The sequence below is a fragment of the Bidens hawaiensis genome, unplaced genomic scaffold (assembly GCF_021521415.1).
Source record: "Bidens hawaiensis isolate Kalapana, Puna unplaced genomic scaffold, B.hawaiensis_p1.1 tig00014461_1, whole genome shotgun sequence".
Taxonomy (NCBI): domain Eukaryota; kingdom Viridiplantae; phylum Streptophyta; class Magnoliopsida; order Asterales; family Asteraceae; genus Bidens; species Bidens hawaiensis.
Genome location: NW_027492256.1, coordinates 440,877 through 458,611, shown reverse-complemented (window position 1 = coordinate 458,611; position 17,735 = coordinate 440,877).

Sequence of the window (17,735 nt, the reverse complement as noted above, 5' to 3'; positions counted from 1 at the left end):
TAGAGTCAATCAAACGTTTACATGAGATTACGTAATCTCTAAAGCGTTGTAATACAAATTAGAGAATAAAACAACTCAGACCGAATATACATGTGTCTGGATCCAAACATAACTATTCAGCCTAAACAGTCAAAAGCTGCGTGGCCGCGGGCAAACAGTCATAACTAGTTCTCCGGAATGGGCTACGTGGCTCGGAGACTTGTGTGTGTGTAGGGCAGTGTTACAAATACCGGGTATAGTAATATATCTGCTGAGCTTGTAAAGAAAACTATATTTGTATTATAATTGTTGTTTAAATACTTTTAGAGTCAACGATTCACCAGCATATCGCTGACGTATTTTTCCCCACATTTCAGGAAACAGGTTTAGCATAGATAGCAAGGTATTAGAGTAACCCAAGAAGTTAGATGCTCGCTACAAGAAGATGACTTGTTTTCTTTTTTTTTAAATTTCTAGTAAAAGTGCCCGCGCGTTGCGACGGAGACATAATTGTGATTTACTTAGTAGGGGGTCGCTTTGTTACCGACGTTTTCAATAGTAACATTTGGATTTTGTTTAGTTTATTATACAAGAGTTGTGATTTTAGACAACTATATTAGGCGAGAAGGAAATTATTGGAAAAGCCGTATATACGTATTTTGCTTTTTTGGTTTGAGTGTCTTTCATTATCAAATGTTGTATAGCAATTTATTTGTCATTTATGGAGTGGTATGCCAGAAGTTATTTGATATGTGGAGAGAGTGGCCGTCTGGCCGTTATATAGGAATGTCTTTATACTTGTTCACCCTTGTATGAAAAATGGTAAAGAATTTATTATTTTAAACTAATAAATTAATTACTCCGTTCTCACGTGGTCAATTTGTTATTTTTTAATTTGTATCTTTTATTGATATTAATTTATTAACTCATGATGTGGGAAATCAATTGTTTTACAAATTGTTACAAAACTGTAAATAGGAAACGAACCTATGGGTTTAGTTAACATAAAGGTTCAAACTGATGTGATTATTAAATTGTAAGTGATGAAATTATATCGAAAGAAAGATTATATTAAACTGTATCTACAGTAAGTTGTATGTTTTAATTTTTTTAGGGTCCTGTTAGGAACACCGCCTCAAACGCCGCGTATAGGCCTATACGCGGCGTTTTAGGGTACGATTTGATGTCCTAGCCTGGCCTGTCATAGGGTTGTCGGATCGTAAGGGCTATACGCCGCGTATAGCCCTATACGCAGCGCCTAGGGTGTTGTATATTTTTGAAGCCCGGCTCCCTCCCCTCCCTCTCTACCATTTCTTTTTTCCTTTATTTTTTTTTCTTAACCCTCATCCTCTTCATTCAACCAACACCAACAACCATATATGTTTCCGGAGTCGGACGAGGAGATGCCGGACGGGTAACGGTTAGTCGGAGTTGAACCATGTATGTTTCCAGAGTCGGACGAGGAGATGCCGGACGGCGCTAACGGTCAGTCGGAGTTAAACCAGGTTTCGTTTTATCTTTATTTGTTACATGTTATAACATAGTTGTAGATGTTAGGACAGAGATTTGGTGAATGGTTTACTTTAGAAATTTGTCTAGGCACCGACCGTTTGACGGTAACCCTAGTTCGCCAGGCCTCCTAAACTTAAAATAGATTTCCCGTATTGTTACCGTTAGCGCTAAAATTTTATTATATTATTACTATTAAAATATTAATATTATTATTAAGATATTGTTGTTATGAAAATATTATTGTTAGTAAAATAAAATACTATTATTGTATTTATTAAAATAGTATTATTATTATTATTAAAATAATAATATTTAAATACTATTTAAATATAAATTATTATATTTTTATTATTATTAAAATATTATTAAAATAAATATAGTAAAATACTATTAAAATATTAATTATTATATTATTATTATTTTTATTCTAAACATATAATTATTAGTATTAAAGCATTTAGTTTCGGATTATTATTAGTACTAAAATATTATTATTATTAGGTACCTGATGTAGGCCAGAGAGTCAGATGTCGGGGTTAGGCGGCGACGCAAGACTTTAGGAGGTACGTTTGTATAATATAATATAATATAATATAATAATATTATTATATTATTATATTATATTATGTTATATTGTATTATGTTATATTTATGTTAGTGAGTTTTTATAGAAAAGCCCACCAGTGTTGTCTTATTATGGGTTTTTTTTCCTTTTTTTTTATTTCTTTTCTTTTCTTTTCTTTTGTTATTATTAATGTTATTTATGTTTATTATTAATATTAATAATATTTAATTATCAATAACATATTATTATTGGAAATTCGATAAAGGGCGTTTAGTAGCAGGACTTATTTGGGAAAATTGACAGTGCGAAATGAACTTTTAAATTATTGGCTGCTTTCATTATGGGCATCTTCAATCAGTTACAGTGGCTTACTTGGGAAAACTGGCATTTCCAAACGAACTTTCAATTTCTTGGCTGCTTTCGTTATCGACATCTCAAATCTGGCTCTTCAATTTCTTCGAACTCCAACGGTCTTGACCGCCGGTCACCACCGACAACCGTAGTTGTGTTCACTCGAACACATATCAGTCGTCACTAAGCTTAAGCTTAGGCTTGTTATTAGTTTTATTTTTAGTTGGGGGTATTCTAAGTTGTTCATGTTGCGTATATTAAAGAATTATCGGCTTTTATAAATACGTATACATATATAGTAGATGTGCGGTATAAGAATTCATTGCGTCGAGATAACCAGCACCAGATCGAGACGCTAGTTTGATGAGTTTGAATCTCTCGGATCCGCGGTATCCACTAACGGCAGCGAGAACGGGAGCCCCTACTTTGGACAGATAGGTGGAAATTCGGTCATTGCTCCAACATAACGAGCACCAGATTGAGATATTAGTTCGCACTTAGCTGAACCGGTTGACACGTATGCAGACGTGGGTTTAGGTTTGGTGCTGACCCGGATATTAACACGTATGTTTACAGCATTCGTTGACACGTTTGCATAATACACAATGAAAGCACAAACTCAAACAACAATCCATACAATAGCAACTGTCTTCGTTATTTTTCTCTTCTTCTTGTTTGACTGGTCGTTAAAGAGAATTGTTATTGTATGGATTGTTGTTTGAGTTTGTGTTTTCATTGTGTATTATGCAAACGTGTTAATATCAGCGCCAGCACGGAGCCTAAATCCACGTCAGCATACGTGTCAGCCGGTTCAGGTAGGTCCCGGCTAATATCTCAGTATGGTGCTCGTTGAGCTGGAGCAATGACCGAATTTCTACTTATCTGTCCAAAATATGGGCTCACGTTCTCGCTGCCGTTAATGTATACCGCGGATCCGAGAGATTGAAACTCATCAAACTAGCGTCTCGATCTGGTGCTAGTTATCTCGACGCAATGAATTCTTATAACGCACATCTACTATATATGTATACGTATATATAAAAGCCGATAATTCTTTAATATACGCAACATGACCAACTTAGAATACCCATAACTAAAAATAAAACTAATAACAAGCCTAAGCTTAAGCTTAGTGACGACTGATATGTGTTCGAGTGAACACAACTACGGTTGCCGGTGGTGGCCGAAGGTCAAGAGCGTTGGAGTTTGAAGATATCGAAGAGGCGGATTTGAGGTGCCGATACCGAGAGCATCCAAGAAAGGGTTCGTTTGGCACTGTCAGTTTTTCCCAAGGTAATCACCGTAACTGATTCAAGATGTCCATAACGATAGCAGCCAATAAATTGAAGGGTCGTTTTGCAATGTCAATTTTCCCATATAAGGCCTGCTACCGAACACGCTTTGCCAAATTTTGAATAATAATATATTATTCATAATTAAAATAATATTAATAATAATTATTAGAAATAACAAAAAAAAGAAAAAAGAAAAGAAAAAAAAACATAACAAGACAAGCGGGTGGGTTTCTCTAGAAAAGCTCCCCTATCGGCCGCGTATAGGCCTATACGCGGCGTCTTTTTATGACTAAGACGCCACGTATAGGCCTATACGCGGCGTCTTAGTTGGATTACAACCTGCCCTGCAAAAGCTGGGCTAGGTTGTCAACTCGTACCTTAGACACCACATATAGACCTATACGTGGCGTCGTGAAGTTGCTGAATTATTGGAGGTCAGCACCCCTCCTTTCCCTCCTTTCCTTTCTTTATTAACCAATGTAGTTATTGGACTATGTTTCATCGTTCAACGAAAAACAATACAACATTTGTACTATATATACCTATAATGTCTTGGTTTAACCATTTATTTCCGGAGGAGGAACCGGGTTACGCCGCTAACGATCAGCCTGGCACGTCGTGGTTGCCCGACTTGAACCAGGTTTCGTTATATATTTATTTAGTATGAATTTTGTAGTTTTTTTTTTACTAACACATGCTGCATTACGTTTGTTAGGAGTATGTCGGGTATGATACCCAACCCGAACAGTTTTATGGTAACACTGGTTCACCGGGCTTGCCAAACCTGAACCAAGTTTTGTTATACAGTCTTTTTGTAAATATACGGTTATCTTATTATTATTTTAATATTCTTATTTATTATTAAAATATTATATTTTATATTATTATAGGTATTATTATTATTATTAATTATTACCACTGGTACTGTTGTTTGAATTTCTAATTTATGTATGGTAGGAGTACTTCGTGTCGGATTACGGTAGACAGCTTTCATACCCGTCATCTGTCGCCTGGTCGGATTACGGAGGTCAGGCTACTTCATCGTACCAGCCACCGGTAGCAAATGATCCGTTTTATGGAACCGAGTCTTCATCGCACCACGGGCGAAATGATTATGTCGGGCCAAACCCAAATAACGAAGATGGGTACGATGACGACTACATACGCTAGGTGAAGGTTTCGTATAAAACAGATGCTGTAAGACACCGTGTGTTTTGTTTAAGTTAATATTATTTGTTTGTATGTTATTTAATAAACGGTTTAAGAATTAGCGTAAAACTGTTTCAGATTTTTGAGAGCCGCGAGGAGCTGGAGAAATGGGTAAAAGTTAGAGGACGAGAGCATGGGTTTGTTGTTGTGGTCCAACGGTCAAGGAAAAACGCCGTGGACCTTGCATGCAATCGTGGAGGCGAACCCAAAATAAAGGCGACGGTGAGACGTACCGGCAGCATCAAAAAATGTTGTCCGTTTAAGATCCTGGGCAGGTACGACTCGAGGAGTGCATGTTGAAGGGTTCAAATGGTAAACGAGACTCACAACCACGATCCCGTTGAATTCGAGGAGGGGTGTGCGTCTTTTAGAAAAATGAACACCGACCAGCTGGATATGGTTGAGAGTTTACACAGGGCCGGCGTGAAGCCGCAAGAAATCGAAGCAGCCTCCGCGAAAAGTTTCCCGGTGTGCAACCTGTATTAAAAGATATATACAACCACACCGCCAAGATTAGGAGGGATGGGCTACTAGGCGACACTCCTATGAAGGTAGTTCAAAACACTTGTAGTTTTAATGTGTACTTGTCATGCTTGTAATATTTAGCAAAGTTTTATTTCATCCAATGCAGACACTGGAAAACTTTCTCGCAGGCAACGGTTTCACGTTCTATACCCGGGAGAGTGATACCGACGACAGGACGGAGGAAATTTTCTTCTGTCATAATAAGTCGCATAAGATGTGGCGTGCGTTCCCCGAGGTGCTGATGGTTGACACGACGTACAACACCAACATGTACGACTGGCCGTTGGTTCAGTTTATCGGTGTGACCTCGACATCACAGTCATTTTGTATCGCCACCCCCGCGTTTGTGATCAGGGAACAGCAGAGGAACTTCGGCTGGGCTCTAGAGAAACTTAAAAAAATGCTCTACAACTGCATGGAGCCACGCGTGATCCTGACTGATGCGGACTAAGCCCTCATGAACGCATGCGACGCGGTCTTCCCTAATGCCACCAAAAATTTATGCAGGTGGCACATATCCGAGAATATAAGGAGAAAATTTAAGGGCTTATATAGCACGGAAATGGGGACGGACTTTGCGTACTGGTGGAACGTCCTGTATCAGTCGCCGATGATTCAGGAGTACGACCACCGTCGCCTCAACGTGGAGCGTCATTTGATACGGGACGATAGAGCCGGTGAGTCCTTCGTATCAGCTGACAGTTTTTAATAGCCTAAACATACGTGTTAATAACGTTTCCTTTTATTTTTCAGAGGTCTGGCAATACATTCGCAAGAGCTGGCTGGATCCATAGAAACACAAGTTTGTAGCCTGCTGGATCGACGAACGCCAAAACTACGACGAACCGAGTTGAGAGCCAGCACGCAAATCTGAAAAGGTACCTCAACGGAAGCAACAACTCGCTCGACACAATTGCCAGGCAAATCCTTAAAATGGTCAACTTGCAGATGAAAGAAATCGGTAAATCTTTTGAAGCCTCCCGCTCGAAGGTCATGGAAGGACATCGACAGCACGTCTGGTTGAAGAAGCTAATAAACAGGGTGTCGATTCACGCTCTGGGTCTACTTGTGAACGAGTATGGGTTGATACACAAGATGCGTGACGACGGCGCTTCATGCGACCACCATTTGTATTCGTCTTCGGGGCTGCCATGTGCCTGTCGGATTGAGGGATACATAGTTAACGACACGTGTATCCCAATAGAGGATGTTGACCCGTTCTTGAGGAGGCTTAATTTTGATCCAGCCTGTCCGCCGAACGAAGAGCCAGACTACGCAGCAGGTCTACGGGACATCACAGATACGCTATCGTCCATAGATGACCCTAATCAAAAGAAAAGTTTTTTCGCCAGGCTCTTGTCTGCTATTCCAGGGAGATCTAAAAAGAAGGAGCCAGAAAAAAGAGAGGATCCTCGGGAGCGTCCCAAAAAACCAGATCCCCCGAGGCACAGCGCATACACCCCCGCTCCAGATCTCCCCAGACACAGCTCCTACAACCCATCCTCGTCACAGGGGCCCAGCCAAGAAAACCCCACCCCATCCTCGCTGAATCGTTCGTTATCCCAATCAACGTCGCGGTTTAAAACTCCTCGTGGACGACCTACGGGAGCTCACCTCGGGTTTCCTTTGATGGTTTCACCTGCGCAAGTACCGGCGATAGAAACGTTTAGGAGCGTCATTCCTAGCTAGGCCCAGCCGTTCGTCGCAGACATCAAAAACGTACGCCCAGACGGTAACTGTGGTTTTCAATCAATTGCAGTGGGTTTGGGGATACATGAGAAAGTTTGGCCGGATATTAGGCGGGCGATGCAGAACGAGCTGGAAATGAACGAAGGGTGGTGGAGGGCGATGTTCAACAAAGAGGATGACAGATTGTACGGCTGGGTTCATTCCAGCATTCCGTACTACAACACGGTCAAACCGGCGCCGCCGAGTCGTTGGTTCAGCTTACCCCGTCACGGGCACGTGGCTGCTCAGACATACGCGTGTGTGTTAGTCAACCTAGTTGGCAATCAGACCGAATCTTACTTCCCATTGAGAATCGATCCTGACTTGGTTCCGGATCCACAGGCCAAACCCTAATTGAGAATCGGTCCTGATCACTAGATATATATAAACCTGGTAGGGGATTTCCCAATGCCTAGGCCAAACCCTAATTGGGAAAGAAGCGCCGTACTGGTGGCGCTCGAATGGAAAACACTGTTCGGACAACGTTTGAAGGAGTACGAAGACATACGCCAGGGTTGGCGAAGAGAATCCTCTAACGTAGATCTAGACAACTTATAGAAGACATAGTATCAATGGACAAAAAAGTCTATAACAATAATAATAATAATAAATATTAAATAATAAATAATAAATATCAATAATTTTAATAATAAATAACAATAATTAAATAACAAACTAATATTAATATTAATAACTAAATAATAAAAAAAAAGTAATAATAATAATAATAATAATAAATAATAACTAAATAACAAATTAATATTAATATTAATAACTAATAAATAATAAATACTAATAAATAATGATAATTAAATAAAAAATATAGGGCTAAGACGCCACGTATAGTATCAATGGACAAAAAATCTATAATAATAATAATAATAATAATAATAATAATAATAATAAATATTAAACAATAAATAATAAATAACAATAATTTTAATAATAATAAATAACAATAATTAAATGACAAACTAATATTAACATTAATAACTAAATAATAATAAATAATAATAACTAAATAACAAATTAATATTAATATTAATATTAATATTAATAACTAATAAATAATAAATACTAATAAATAATGATAATTAAATAAAAAAATATAGGGCTAAGACGCCACGTATAGACCTATACGTGGCGTCTAGGACCCCTTATATCAGCAGACGTCTGTTCAGCTACCAGACTTAGGGCTAAGACGCCACGTATAGGCCTATACGTGGCGTCTAGGACCCCATATTATCAGTAGACACTTGCTCAGATGCCCACTTTCAAATTTCAAAACTCCCGCGCGAACGACCGAGCATCCACACACGAGCCTATATCGGACGGCGACCGGAATACCAAACGAGCGGACGAGATTTCACCCGACACCCACACCGACACCGACACGATATGGAGGTAATTTTTTAATATTATATTAGTGATGATGATTAGGTTAAAATGATGATTAATATGTGTTGTTGATGATGTGATGATGTTGATTATGTTGTTTGGATGGGTAAAACTGTCGGCCGGAGTCCGGCCGTCGGTTTACCTGGACAGTCAGACGTGGCGTATAGCTTTATACGTCGCGTCTGATATAATTTTTTTTTCTGTTTATTTTTAATAATAATAATAATATTATTATTATTAATATTAATATTATTATAAATATTATTATTAATATTATTATAAATTTTATTATCAATATTTATTACTAGTATTTATTATTATTATTATTAATATTTTTATTATAATTATTATTATTATTTGTTATAAATATATTAATAATATTTATTATTAGTATTTATTGTTATTATTAATATTTTTATTATAATTATTATTATTTGTTGTAAATATTATTATAAATATTATTATTACTATTTATTGTTATTATTGTAATTGTTATTGTTTTAATTATTATTATTTTTTATTATTATAGTTTGTGGACGACGAGATTGAGCACGAGCTCGAGCAGCTCGGGCAGGGCGAGGGGCGGGGCCGCGGACCCCCCGAGGGCAACAACGTGTTGCTCACATACCCTCATGTGAAGTTTGCTGAGGGTTCGGACGCCCACACACGATACATTCGCCTACGCCAGATGCACCCGTTTCCCAGCACGATTATTTCCTGGTCGTTTTTGGAGTCCTGTGACGCGCACCAGCGGGCGGCTGAGTACATCGGACAGGATACGCCCTGGAGCCGATGCTTCAGTATGTCACTATCAGCTCATCGGGAGCTGACACTGGAGGTTTACTCCACGATACGCGTTACGTAAGTTTACTCCACATTGTTATATTATATTATATTATATTATATTATATTATATTATATTATATTATATTATATTATATTATATTATATTATATTATATTATATTATTGCAAGCCCCACGCGCCTGTTACGCCAGAGGTTGAGATGAGGGTGCCAGGCGCCGATACGACATAGTCGGAGGTTTACTTCCGCATGTTCGGGCATGACGTCCATCTCTCGATGGAGGAGTTCGCGGTTGCTCTGGGCTTATACACCGCGCAGGAGGTACGCAGCCCGATATACACGGAGAGCATCCACCAGATGCCGGAGGACGAGCTGCGGGTATGGTGGCGGGCCATCAGCGATCACGACTTCGGGGATAGGACCTTGGGCAGCAGTTCCAAGGTCTCGTCTATTAGGGACCCGCTGCACAGGTACGTTCTTAAAATGTATTCTATTGTTTAGTATAATATAATATAATATAATATAATATAATATAATATAATATAATATAATATAATATAATATAATATAATATAATATAATATAATATAATATAATATAATATAATATAATATAATATAATATAATATAATATAATTATTATTATTGTTAATAAATTATATTATCATATATTACACAGGTACATTCACAGGCTGATTGCGATGTCCATTGCGGGTCGCAATTAGGGCGCGGATCACTGCAGCCTACGCTACCTGTTTTTTTAGGTGTCTGCTGACACACAGGCACTGCAACCTCGCTAGGGGGTTTGCAGACTATTTTGTTGCCTACCAGTTCAGGCAGGGACGAGGGTCCTTGATTGGTGGCGGGTACGTCACCTAGCTTGCAATATCTCTGGGCCATGGAGACCTGGTGGACGGCCTGCGTATCACTCCGACCCGTCCCTGCTCGCTGGACCGCCAGCGTTGCGGCGGCATGCACATTGTGCGTTCGTTCCCCGGGCCCCATGGCCTGCGGGACCAACTGATGGCCGGGGCGGGGGCACGTGCGCCTTATGTCCCGGTGCCTTTAGTCGAGCCTCCCCCGATCGCGGCACCGGAGGTGGAGCTTGTACATGAGCCTGTCGACGTGGGGGAGGGGGCCAGCGGGGATCCTGACGACGGTGGTGCCGGACGTGAGGATCCGGGCGCATCTCAGGTACGTTTTAATATATTATCGTTTTATCGTTTCTTTTAATTCGACTTCGTATTAAACGTATTTTTGTGGTTTTGTTGTTAGGGGCCGACGCAGCACGTTCCACGCACATATCGCGCGGTGCTTCTGGGTCCCGCCACCGACGCAAGGTTGGAGGCCCTGGAGTTGGAGATGAGGCGGATGAGCCAGATGTCGCGCCAGATCGACTAGCTTGTTGCCAGTCGGGTAGTGGAGCTGTCTGGACAGCAGTACACCGTGCCACCGCCACCGCCACCCCCCCCAGTTTTGACCACGAGGCGAGCACGTCTGGCGTGAGAAGCGGACGGGGCGACGACGTGGATGCCCCGGACGGTTCGGGGCCAAGGCGCACGGGATAGGACGACGCCGACGTTGGCGACGCGTTCAGGGGGCTCGTGGGCCACGACGATGACATGGGCATGGACATGGGGAACTTCACGTAGATTTTATGTTTTAGTTGTCATATTTTCTTTTATTTGTACAGATTTAACATTGATTTTTGGTATATATATGTGTTAACTGTTTTGCACCGAAAGGATATTAAATAATAAATAAATAATTAATTAATATATAATGATAATAATAATAATAACAAAATAACAAAGAAAAAAAAAACATAATAAGACAACATTGGTTGGATTTTCTAGGAACACCGGCCTATACGTCGCGTATAGACCTATACGCGGCGTATAGGCCGGTGTTTTAGCAATTGGGCGGTGTCCCAAGAAAATCCGTTTTTTTAACCACATCAATTTAGTTGTAGCAATGTTAACACCAATTTACATAACGGCACTCAATCCGTTGACCATTAAAGAAGAAAGCAATTTTTAACATATCAAAAGCATGTAAAAAATCTAAGAAATAATAAGCTAAAATATCATTCAAAATAACCTAACATGATGAATGCACTGACTAAGGTCTGAACATCCAACAAATTAACCTAGGTTTAAAGATTTGTCACTAACAGTTAATACTTGTATCAATATCAATACATTCAATTAAACAATATGTAAAGGAAGGCAGAGAGAATGAAAGCATACCTGCTTTCGTGATGCAATGTTTGCGGTGCTGGAAAGTATGACTCCAAACGTTTGTCATAGTTATAGATGTATGGTAACGGTCACTTGATTGATTACACCCTTTAATTGCACAATGATGTGTGTGTGGGTGGGGGGGGGGGTGTTCGTTTTCCACTCATTGTAACAGCCGTCCATCTTGATTGGGGTCTTAAATTCACGTTTCGTCTATTAAAATGCCAGGTTATTGTTCATCCTGAATTTATTGGTCAATAACATCCGGTTAATAGCCAAAGTCATATTACTCGGGACCGAAATCTACCCGTGCATGTGTTGACCCAAGACAACTTGATTTATTTAAAATAACCAGTGTTGATCCGAACTCTATTATTTAAGTGATAAAAAAATTATTGAAACCAACTTGTTGTAGGCCGAACCGATATTGACCCGAAAGCGAAAGTAAAAACAATTTTTGAAAAACAAAAGAGATTGGTATTGCTAGTCAGGCCTAACGGGTCAAGTTTATATGGAAGATTATCTGTTTAAATACAGACCCGTTATGATCCGATGGTCACCCGTTTTGATCCGATGCTTGTAGATGTGTCGTTCGTTTATTTATGTATTCGTTTATGTCCATTCGTTTACATTAATTTATTTTTGTACTTTACAGTTGTCCAATTTGGTTTGTTTTCGCTCGTTAAAGTATTCATTTAAACTTTTGTGGCACATTATAAGTTAGGCTAGAGCCCGCGCTTCGTAGCGGGTTTGAAAATATGACCACACTGCATGTGGATGATTTTTAATCATAAACAGTAAATGAAAATATATTCAAATGTTAGTTTTTTGGTCCGTAATAGTACCGGTGTTTGCTATAACAAAATTTATATTCGGTATAGTTTACGATACAAAAAAAAACCCAAATTTAAATCACGAAAAATTCAAACACACCCCTAATTGGCCTACGTAGCAGGTTACTTCAATTTGAAAATATATTATGTTAATAAGGCTAGGCAAATATTTAGCAAAAGCAAGGCCTTCACTTCTGAAAATCGGACATTCAACATCAGAACTTGATTAAAAATTAGATTAAAATACCATTTGAACTTTGTTGCATAACCTTAACCCCTACCTCAGAATTCAACTTGAACTAAAATATGAGTTGAATACATAAACACGCCTATGTAAATTTCTTACAGATTACAATAATCTAATTCTAGACATTAGGAGACTTACGGCCCCGTTATCCAAATCTCGAGTTGTGCTCGTTTATTGTCTCCTAATCCAATTATTTGGCCTCATTTTGTGACTACAACCGAAAATGTCCGCGACCCATTTCCTTAGTTGTAACAGACTATGAAGTAAAACGTTGCATCTGCAGTGGCATACAAAACTTAAACTATTAGCCCATATCACGTTGTGGACGGATTTTATTATTTTATTATTAATGAATGATAAACCTGAAGTCAACAAGGTTTTTAAAATGTTTCAAACACACCACTCAAAACATGAAAGGTCATCTAACTATTAAATTATGTGCTATTTACATTAAAGCGCTAAAAGATGGAAAACACCCAACTTAAATTCGTCGTGGTTGAAAAACAAAGATATCAACTTGCCAAAATGCCTTGTTGAACGTAAATAAGCGAAAAATTATAAAAGATTTAAACGAAGTGACGAAAATAAAATTTTAAAATAATTGAATTTGACAGATAGATAGATCGCTTACCTTGTTCAAACTCTCAACCCTATCCCCAAACGAACTCAGTTTTGAAAGCAAATTAACGAAGACATCGTGATTGAACTTTATTAGATGATTTTAATTGTTTCATGTCATACATATACTATGCTGTATAAAGCAAGAAAGTTTGAGAGGAATACAGTCCCAATATGATGCACGTTACTGAAATCAATAAACTTAATTGTTAAAGAAATGAAAGGCCACGAACGTTAGCAGTATGATCATCAAAACCAGGAATAAGATAAGAGTGATTTCCACACAATTCACTCGTTCGCATGATTCTATAATTGTAAGAATTCCAAAGTTAACTAAAATATATATAATGAAACATCCAAATATGTGCATAATGAAACTAACAGTATCACCAATTCCATTGATAGCACTCGCAAGAGCCTTCAAAGGACCCTATCAATCCTTCATTCCAAGACTGGCAAAAAAAATTATAACTTTTTTATTAATAACACTACAATACTTGCAACTGAAGGCTTTTCTGGGTACACTTATTTCAGTTTGGTTTATACGGTTACATGTTTTCAGTTTCATGCGCACCCTAGCAAGATGGATGAGTCGATTAAGTTAAGTAACAGGCTAACAGGTCAAAGCAAACCTGATCTGGTAGCCAGGCTGTAGCCACAAACACTTTCTGTCATTTTTGCACAAATAACTAATGAATTATCAGTAATTACCAAAACAATAGTGTAATGATAATGATCATAAACCTTCGGACCTGTTTAACCCGCTCAAATAGTTTGACCCATTGAAATGCTACATTTGGTAAATGGAGTAATCAAGTGATTTTGATCTAACCCAATACATCAAACAAGTGAAATTGTGGGGCGTGCAAACAGAAGGACGCAGCAGCTACTCCTCAGTGACGACCTCGGTGGCATTGCTGCGACTGAGCATATGATATTTTTTGTGCAAATAATTATTAATAAATAACTAATAAGGAAAACTGCTAAATTGTGTTATAAAATTGAAGCAAAACCAAATCTATCCATACATAAGTAAACGGGCCAAAATTGACAACAATGGATAAAAACAGAGACAACATACGACATAGTTAATGTTGAAAATAAAAAAAAAAACAGTATTACATTAGCCACAGGGCCTCCAATCACCATCGATCAGTCGATAGAGCACCACTTACCACCAATGCGTTTGCCGGTGCATTTATCACCAAACTTAGCTTATGAAACAAACGCCAAAAGCTTTGTCTCACCAAACCTACATCCCATCATGACATGTACGTGTAATCATGTATACACATTAACTATGTATAAATTAAAAGAAACAACATAAATTACCAATTTTGCCATCATATACCTATGTTTTCAGCTTTGGTTTGCAACTCAATTATTTTTTGTTGATTCATCTTTGGTGATACTGGAAGAAGCTCACAAATTCCCTCCTGTGCAGATTAAAGCTTTGAAAAGCACTCCCTTCACACAAGAGACTAACTTCTTGCATAGAAATCTTAATGTGTTCAAATAACAAAAACTTAAATTCATCAAATTTAATTTAAAAAAAATGTAAATTCAGTGTAAAGCAGTAAGCCTGTGGCATGACTATTGACATATTCTTCTTCATCATATCCATAGCCATGTTTGGATCAGAGTACATTTGTGTATTGCATAACATAGATATTAATGTCGTATGATTATTATATGAATTCAGTAGCTGTAAAATATGTAAGCACAAATTAAGGTAGCCTAAAACTATGAAGAAGCACACAATATACTCTAAGATTCCACTTTAAGATCCCTAAACTCAACCAACAAATTGAATCAAAACCAAAAGAGCACACATCCTACTGCTATACTACCAAAGCAAATACACATTAAAAACATCAAATACTTCGAACATCATAACTGCACAAAATCGAAACACTACCTTGCAACTCGATACCAAATCCATCTCTACCTCCATACACAAATCATCAAAGCAGACGTTAAGGGTCCAGAAACAAAAAAAATAATAATCATAAAAAAAAACAAGCTTAAATTATCAATTAATCAATCAATCAATCAATCAATCAATCCAGGCATAATCGGAACCGGTGTAAATATTACCTATAACCAGAGAGGAAGTAGACGTTGTAGACTTTTGGGATGCGATCTTGGGGGCTGATAAGGAACGGTCAATTTCAACTCTTCAAGTGATTGCCCCATAACCGTTCCATTGACTGCGGAATTAACCGCTCCAAAGGTTATTGATTGCAAATGATTGGGGCATGAACATTGACACATTCATTGGAGGTTTTCAGAGAGTCTGAATTGAAGAGGATGAAACCGACAGTAATTGAAGGATTGTCATAAAGAAGAACCCCCAGAATATGGACTGTAACCGTAACATTGAAGGCATCTCCAGGACTAAACTGTCTCACGCACACCTTCTGGAAGCTCTTCACAGCCCCTCCAATTTTTCCAGCGGATTTCACAGTTCGATCTATCACAGATCGATTTCAGCAGCCTAAATCGACCACAGCAAGGTTTGTTGATGACAATCTTCTTCACAAACGATCTGTCACAGATCGCTTCTTCAACAGCCCCTGAACCAGTCACTGGTTGGGGTGTTCAAAAAAATCCGAATCCGAATCCGTATCCGAAATATCCAAAAATCCGAATCCGAATTATCAGAAGTTTCAGATTTGGATTCGGATAGTAATTTTGAATATTTTCGGATAGTTCGGATATCCGATATCCGAAATTTTAATTTTTATTATTTTATAACTATTTATTATATTTACATATATATCACATTTTTAACTGTTATCCCTTTACAAGCCGCCCCGCTACATCCACATTTTAAGAAACCCTATAATCCAGTCCTTATCGTCCTACTACGCTTCTCCGGCCACCAGCACACCACCTTCGATCCCCACCAGGCCCAGAACCATCCACTACAACAGATCCAGAGAGAGGGAGACGAAACAAAGATTTAATATTCGGCCATCTGAAATGAAGACGAAGCGACGGTGATTTGGTGGATTCCGGAAATTCGTGGCCGGTGATTCTTCATGAGCGACGGTTGTTTGTGTTGATCAGGGGTTCATAGCTTTGGTCGGCTGTGTTTATGCTTTTATGATGAGTGGTGGTGGTTAGCCTCAAATGTACAGAAATATATTGCTGTACACAAACATTTCTTGGACTTTCCGAAGCAATGGAGTTATAGAAATGAATTATTATTATTATTATTATTATTAGAATTTCGGATATCTGACTCACTATCCGAATATCCGAAGTTCGGATATCCGAAATTTCGGATTCGGATTCGGATAGTGAAATCCACTATCCAAAAGGACCGGATATCCGAAGTTCGGATATCCGAATTTTCGGATATCCGATTTTGAACACCCCTAGTCACAGGTTCTAGGTTACAAACGATCAATCACAGATCACTTCTTCAACAACCCTTGAACCAGTCACAAGTTCTGGGTTGGGTGGTAGTCGCCCTCTTTTTTTTTTCTAAACATCTCTTCAGCCATTCAATCTTGCAGCTCTGATGCCAGTTGTTGGTAATCAAATGCACAAAACTGTTTTTGTATTAAAGGGATTAAACCACCATACTTTTACAAGACACTTTGGTCACCTATTTATACTAAAACATACAACATAAAATGTTGGTACATGATGTCAGTAGTTCAGTGTCTAGTGTCTGTAATCGAGTTAGTTGGATTTGTATTTGGATGTAAGCGAAGTTCTCACAAGTTCGCTGATATAGGCGAACTTGTGGAACAAGCAAAGTTAGGGACAACTTCGCCTAAACATGCTAGGCGAAGTTGTCGTGTTATATAAACTGCTAGGTTACGGCTAGATCAGGAGACGGGTTAGAGTTTTAGGTTAAGAGTTATTCAGTTTTGTGTAATCGGTGATCAGTGAATCACGTGTTTCCAGTTGCAATACAACGTGTCTTTGTTTATTGTAACGTGTGTTTGATCGTGTTAACGTGTATCGTCTTCTACGCTCGTAACGTCTTACGTAGGGATTCCGCACCTACGTAGAACGAGATATTCCGTGTAGATCCGGCTGGGAACCTACAATTGGTATCAGAGCGTTTGCTCGTGATTGTGTGGTTCGGGATAATCACGCGGGTGTAGAAATCGTTCCGTTCGACTATTCGCGGGACGAGTTTACCGAGTTTTTGTGTCCTACTCACCTCCCACCATCAAAAACAACCCATTACACCTTCGCATACCTCGCAAAAGCCAGAAATCAAACCTGCATAATCATCGTGTTTATCAGGCGAAGTTGCCGCTACTGTTTGTAGGGTTTAGGCGAAGATATAAGGTTAAGCGAAGTTATCCACAACTTCGCCTACCTCACAAGTTCGCTTAACTTAAGCGAAGTTATCCACAACTTCGCCAAATCAGGCGAATTTAAAAAGAAGAGCGAAGTTAAGAATTC